Source organism: Mixophyes fleayi, chromosome 6 (genome assembly GCF_038048845.1).
Source record: "Mixophyes fleayi isolate aMixFle1 chromosome 6, aMixFle1.hap1, whole genome shotgun sequence".
NCBI classification, from domain to species: domain Eukaryota; kingdom Metazoa; phylum Chordata; class Amphibia; order Anura; family Limnodynastidae; genus Mixophyes; species Mixophyes fleayi.
Window position 1 is genome coordinate 36,533,347 of NC_134407.1, and position 7,694 is coordinate 36,541,040.

Sequence of the window (7,694 nt, forward strand, 5' to 3'; positions counted from 1 at the left end):
AAGATCAAATCCTGATATACAGGAGGGCAACATCATCTCCCAGGTATCACTTTTTGCTGTCAAAATTTTGCTTTCACTAACCCAACCAGCGCTCTTCCCTCCCAATCTCTATAAAGTACTTTAGTCCTATAGTTTCATCACTGAATATAAGATAAACTATAGAAAAATCAGGAAATCGACCTCTTCTGGACCAGCTTTAGCTTTAAGTGGCAGACCAGGAAAATCAAATACTTGGGAGTCTTCCTCTTCTCCTGTTATGATATTCTCTTTCATAAAAATTTCCCACCCCTCTTTTGGTGGATGCAAGCCCTCTTGGCCTGCTAGAACCGACTTATTATCTCCTGGCTGGACAGGTTCGTGGCTGTTAAAATTATTATTATACACAAATGGCTATGTCTCTTCAAAACATTGTCAGTAACTGTCCCTGCTTCTGTCCTTGCTAACATTCAGAAGGCCCTCATCCGCTTTATATGGAACCACAGACCCCCAAGGATTTAGGCCAACGTCCTAAAGCACCAATCTCCGCAGGCAAGAGCTGTCTTCCTGACATTAAATTATACTACCTGGCCTCCCATTTTTCCCAAATTGTCGCCTCATATGCTCCCCCCAGTTCCACCTCCTGACTCAATATAAAATCGGCCTACATCTCTTTATATTATCTCACTCCCTTGGGGGCTTTCAAGGAGAGAAGCAGGAAAAGCTACTGGCAATAGTGCTTCCCACTATTAAATTTGATGCCAAGATCTGGGACTCACACTCCTTCAATCTGAAATTCTCCTCAGTGACATCTTCCCTGGCCCCCATTTGGCATAGCCCTGTTTTCCCTCCTGGATTTTTCACCATGAGACATCATATCTGGACCCGGGCTGGGCTTAAATTTCCGTCTGATTTCTTTAAGCAGGGTCACTGGCTCCACCTAGTTGAGCCCCAACGCCACTCTCCCTCCCAGACACTCAGCACCTTTGAATTTTTTCAAATGAGTAATTTCATTAGATCCCTGCCACCTACTTATGTACTACGAGACATAACCCCCTTTGAAGATCTTTGTAAGCATCACCCCATGGCCAGGGGTATAATCTTTCAATGATACAGTATAGTCATCGCTACTGCCATTCCCTCTCCATGATCCCACAAAGAAGACTGGGAAGAGGACCTTGGTCCTTCCCTGGATGATGAAGCCTGGGAGGACATGAGACTGGGGAAAGCCAAGAGTTCCATATCAACCAAACTCAAAGAAACCTCCTACATAATTTAATATCGTTGATACTATACCCCCACTCAACTCCATAGAATGTTTCCCTCCTCCTCACTTGACTGCTGATGGGGTTGCGTTCATAGGGGCTCTATGCTCCATATTTGGTGGACCTGTCTGACTATTGCCTCCTTCATAGAGGCAGTCCATGCCTTCTTAAACACCCTCTTTGAGGCTCCCATTGCGAAGGACCCCTGGGTATTCATACTGTGTTACCCTCCCCAAGACCATGACATTTTCTAAGAAACTGACCGTGCACATACTGATGGCCGCCAACTCCCTTATAGCACTCAACTGTAAAACCACTCCCTCCCCATCTCTCTCTGCCCTCAAAAAGTAGATTTGGCATGTTGCAGCCATGGAAGAGATCACCTTCACGACAGGGGTCATGTCTTTAACCAAGTCTGGGCCCATGACTGTTTGCGAAGCATATGTTCTGTTTGCGATTGGTCTCTCCCCCCAAGAACTGCTTTTCTTACCTCTCTGAGCTACCTAAATATTCTTTGCTCTCCCAGTACTTAAACCACCCTCCTCTGTCATGTTTCCTGCATAATTCTGTTTGACCATTTAAAAACAAAACAAAAAAAACAACAAAAATATTTGTCTGTGTGACAAGTGTTTTTTGCAGTTGAATGTGTGTAATGCAGATGACAATCGGGTCTGTGTTATAAGGCTGGCAATTGGTCATGTGAAACAAGAATGAAACTCTAGTCCACCATTTACTGCTTAGGGGATCCAATTTTGTCTAAAACCAACCCTGATCCCATTACAATATTGTTAAACTACTGAGTTGTTTTTATTCCAACGGCTTATCGTCTCTTTTCTCTACATTCATTAAATCATTATGGGATTTTGAGGATTTCTCTGGATCTCAAATCTTTATCATCTCTAGAGAAGACACAATCCTCTGATACATCATCACTGGAGTATTTACAGGAGCTCATAAAGTCTTCACTAAAGAAGGGTGAATGACACTGTGATATGACTCCGATAAAATCTGTTCTTATTAGGGTAAGTTTTAGTAGCTGAAACTGTTCATTGATGCGCACTATTATTAAAATTATTATTATTATTATTATTATTTGATGCTTAGAGACATTTTATGAATCATATTATACAACTAGAATTTTAATTGTTTTAATTCCTGAATAGTAAAGTAATAAGACTTTAGGCATAAAACCAAAATATAGGTACATTTAATATAGGGTAGACTTGATAGTCCTTAACAACCAGATATCTTAAAAGGAGAACTAAAATAAAAATACATTTATGAAAAATATTTTGCAAAACTAAATATGATTCAACATTGTCATATATTTGACTAACTTACACACATAGGGCCTGAGTCATTAAGGAAAGTACGGCACAAAAAGGAGTAAATGTTCCAAATGTTCCATATTACAATGCAAGGGGTGAAAATGAGTTTATTATTTTGCACATAAGTTATATACTGTATGTTTTTTCATCAAGCACACAAATACCTGATAGCTTTATTTTTACACTGAAATTTAAAGTTGATCTAGGACATGCTCTGCCCAAACTATACTCTGTCCCCAAATTTTAAATTTACCTCCCCCTCCAATGCAACATGGTTTTGCCCAGGTGCAAAGTTGTTCCTTTTTTATGCTTTGCGCTCCTTAATGACTCAGGCCCATATAGTTTTCATTAGATTTGATTGTTCTGATTCTTCCTCTTTTTACTATTGAATGTTGCTGTTTTGGAAGCTTTTTTTTTTTACAGGTTAAAGCTTCTCATGAACAATGGTAACAATAGTGACATTTTATGTGCAGTATGTTATATAAAACAGACCAATGACAAACAAAATAGGAGCATAACAGGAACAACAACATATTTAAATTTCAAATAGCATATCCAAAGGTACCTTAACTATAGTTTTCCTTCACGAATTTGGTATCTATATTTATCCCAATTCAACGCCTTGTCAAACTTATATTTAAATTACATCTGTATTAGGAAGGATGATGTCTACCATATGAAGTTGGAAACCTAGAGACTTATTTAAGGTCTAAGTTCATTCTCACCAATGAGGTTTGTATAACATTTGTTGCATGTGAGTAGCTGCACCCAGGGCCGTAACTAGGGCTGTGCGACAGGGGCGACCGCCCAGGGCGCAACGCTGAAGGGGGGCGCAATTTTGGAATATTTTAGGTTAATTTGGTTAAAACTGAGGGCTAGGGGGGCGGCATTTGTCTTTCTCGCCCAGGGCACTAGAATTCTAAGTTACGGCTCTGGCTGCACCTATCTTGATTCATGTGCGATTTCATTACATTAACAATGTGCATATAGAAGTCCACCACGCCTTAGTAATACATACAGTTTTGATGTAGATTCACTTTTTTGCACATCCCATAGGCATGGTGTAATTTTCCTGATTGATTATGATGGCTGTATCTTTGTGTCAGATACACCAGTACTCTAGGGGCTAGATTTACTAAGCTGCGGGTTTGAAAAAGTGGGGATGTTGCCTATAGCAACCAATCAGATTTTAGCTTTCATTTATTTAGTACCTTCTACAAAATGACAGCTAGAATCTGATTGGTTGCTATAGGCAACATCCCCACTTTTTCAAACTCGCAGCTTAGTAAATCTAGCCCTAGATGTTGTTATCTTAAGAAAAGTGACAATTACATTTATCTCTAAATGAGACCTGTAGTGTTGATTTTTGCAGCTTGATTTTTTTTTAGCTTTTATAAAAAAATGTCCATGCATTTAAAAGTTATTTACTGTGTTGCAGTTATTATACATTATGTTACTATGTAATTTTCAGTGATACAAGCAGGATTCTTTTGACATTCATTCCTATCTGTGGTGCAATTCTGCACTAAATCCATAACAACCAATCAATAATGAGCTTTTATTTGCATGTTAAATAATGTAAGTAAATAACTGATTGCTTGCTATGTTTTAGCACAAATGTGTTCATTTGAGCAAGGTTAGCAAACATGTTATATATCTTTACTTTCTCACACCTTGCAGCAGGGGAGGGCTGGCAGATTTTAGCAAGACTTGACTCAGTAGCCTATTTTAATGGGAAAAAATGCAGGTGGCCCAGTGACCCAGACCAAGGTAGCCCACAGACCACTATGGGACCGGCCCGGGGGGCAGAACCCCCTGCCCCCCAGCCCAGCCTGCCCCTGCCTTGTAAGTTCATGTTAACAAGGTTCATTGTTTTCAGTTTGCAGAAATCTCTCACCCTTCTTGTTCTGATTCTGTGCTTAAAATGAGATTCTTAAACCCCAGACAATACAATAATCATCTTACACCATCTGTTCAAATTATTAAAAATTTGTGTTTGTGTTCCATGCACACCTGCAGGATGGGCTGGGGGGCATCTGCCCCTCGGGCTGTTCCAATAGTTGCTACCTTGGACAAGATCACTGGGCCACCTGCAATTTTTTTCCTTTAAAATGATCCTAATAGGTTGCTGAGTCTAGTCTGTCTATCTTGTATCATACAGCTGTATTTCTTCCTGTCCTTTGCTTCCACTGAAATGATTCTTCTTGCAGTTATGGCCTATGACCGCTATGTGGCAATCTGCCACCCATTGCGCTATTCCCTACTTATGAGTCTAGAACATTGTCTTTATATAATAGTTTCTGTATGGATCACTTCTTTATTGGAACCAGCTGTATTTACTGCCTTCTTGGCCAACTTGTCGTTTTGCTCATCAAATCACATTGATCATTTTTATTGTGATGTATCTCCGCTGTTAAAACTTTCCTGCAGTGATACGTCTCATGTTAATCTCATAACATACATTTTAGGTTCATTCATTGGCTTGAGCACATTCATGCTGACATTGGTTTCTTATGTGTTTATCGTAATAGACATCATGAAGATTCACTCTGCATTGGGGAGAAGTAAGACATTCTCTACCTGCGCCTCCCATCTGACCTGTGTTGTTATATTTTATGGGACTACACTGTCTTTGTACATGAGACCTATTCTCCAAAGCAGGACACGTTTTTCTCTCTACTGTACATCATACTGATACCCACACTCAACCCTATTATTTACACACTAAAGAATAAACAATTTAAAGATGCTTTTAGGAGACTTATTGTTAGCTCAAGAAATATAAAGAAAAAACGAATTTAAGATTCATAGTTATGTTATGTGTGAAACTATCATGTGCATTCGTTTCTGTATTACTTTTTAAGGCTGGGTACACAGAATTTTCTGACCAATCTGTTATCTACAACGATTGTACCTACGACTGACGGTCAGACTGGTCGGGCGATTCATGCATACACATTACACACAGTTTACCTTTAGATCCATGCTCTTCATCTGGTCCTCTAGTCATTTAGAGAATGACAGCACAATAGTAACTCAGCACGGTGGCTAAGTGGTTAGCACTTCTGCCTTACAGCACTGGGGTCATGAGTTCAATTCCCGACCATGGCCTTATATGTGAGGAGTTTGTATGCTCTCCCTGTGTTTGCGTGGGTTTCCTCCAGGTGCTCCGATTTCCTCCCACACTCCAAAAACATACTGGTAGGTTAATTGGCTGCTAACAAATTGACCCTAGACTGTGTGTCTGTCTGTGTCTGTGTGTGTGTATTAGGGATTTTAGACTGTAAGCCCCAATGGGGCAGGGACTGATGTGAGTGAGTTCTATGTACAGCGCTGCGGAATTAGTGGCGCTATATAAATAAATGGTTATGATGATGATGATTCATTCATTCCTCTAACACTGATTAAAACCGCTTTGCTATAGCTATCCACATATCCTTACAAATTTCATTAGCTTCTGTGACTCTGAAACGAAATATTCAGAGTCAGAACAAACTATTCCATCTACATCACTCTCAACATCTAAGTGGCCAGGACATGTTCATTGCCAGCATCGACTGAAGAGACCGTGGCTTTGTAAACTCTATGGAGATCATGATTGTGAGTGCATACACACTACATGATCGGAAGGTGATTGGAACAAGATTATTAAACAGTATGACCAACCAAATGAAAGGACGATCAGCACTTTGGAACGATTGTTGTTCATCATGTGATTTTACACACTAACGCGATATGTGGCCGAGCGGCCGTTTATCAGGTGATTGGGCCGATAATCAGCTGAAAAACCTCCAGTGTGTACCTAGACCAGTCTTTGTTTAGTTTGGCCCTTTGTATGTTTTATCATATAATTATTTTTTATTTATATGATGTGAAAGTTTATTTCTAATAACTGTCACAATTTATGTATTTCAACAATAAAAAACAAAACCATTTGCATTCTGATTTTGATGATTTTACATTAATATTTGTCCTAATATATTGACATAACCAATGGATAAGAAATACCCTTTTAACCATTTTAAGAGTATTGAACTATTGATGTTTGGGTTGGTTTCCTCTAGGTGCTACGGTTTCCCCCCACACTTCAAAAACATACTAGTAGGTTAATTATCTGCTATTAAATTGACATAAGTCACTGTATGTGTATGTATGTTAGGGAATGTAGACTGTAAGCTGTAATGGGGAAGGGACTGATGTGAATGAGTTCTCTGTACAGCACTGCGGAATTAGTGGCGCTATATAAATAGATGATGATGACGATGATTATCTATAGCCTGCTGCAAACTACTGAATTCCTGGTCATATTAGAGCTGGGTAGGGTATGCCCAAATATCCCCAGCATTTAATGCACTAGAGAGCTGTTGTAAGCAGAAAACAGCCAATCAGAAGCTGCCATTTATGATAAATGCTTCCAATCTTCATCATTATGCAGTGCTGTACAGAGAATATTTAGTCATTCACATCAGTCCCTGTGACATTGAAGCTCACAATTGCCGCTGTATAAATAAACCATAAAAACGATAATAAAACAATTCTAATTGTATGAGCTGTATAACTTAATATTTACCAAGAAGTATGTGACATGCAATAAAGAATGTTCTAATCACATTTAGTAAACTTGTCATTATGAGGAAGGTGGTGCCCCAAGATCCACCAGCACATAATTGTGCGTGAGATGCTCATCAGCAAAGTGTCCTTAAGGACTATTTTAAAACAAAACTTAACATATTTTAAGGTGTTAGTATTGAGTTCACCGGAGGGGACATTTATGAAAATGGCTGCATAGGTAACTGTGCAATAATGTGCTGTAACTCACAGCAACCAATCAGCGCTTAGGATTTTCATAATAGGTTAGAAAATAAACGAACACTTTTACACTGCTGCCCGTCCTCAACATGGGCGCTCCAGTCTCTAATTCAGCACAGCGGGAGTGAGCGTGGTAACAAAGGGGGAGGAATGGAATCAGTAGAGGCAGAGTACGACCTCTCTCTCTCTTCTATCCTAACTCTCGCACTAAAAGTGAAAAAAGGTTATTCATTAACTGAAACACTCAAGGGGACTCAAAAAAGATTTTTAAAATTAATTAATTTAATATTATTTCATATTCTCAATCTTATCGCAA

General features: G+C 39.3%; 1 pseudogene; it reads left to right on the forward strand.

The window, feature by feature from the left end:
• LOC142095303 (olfactory receptor 5AR1-like) overlaps positions 1-5,371 on the forward strand; it is a 70,656-nt pseudogene extending 65,285 nt beyond the window's left edge.
• Positions 5,372-7,694: the final 2,323 nt, after the last annotated feature.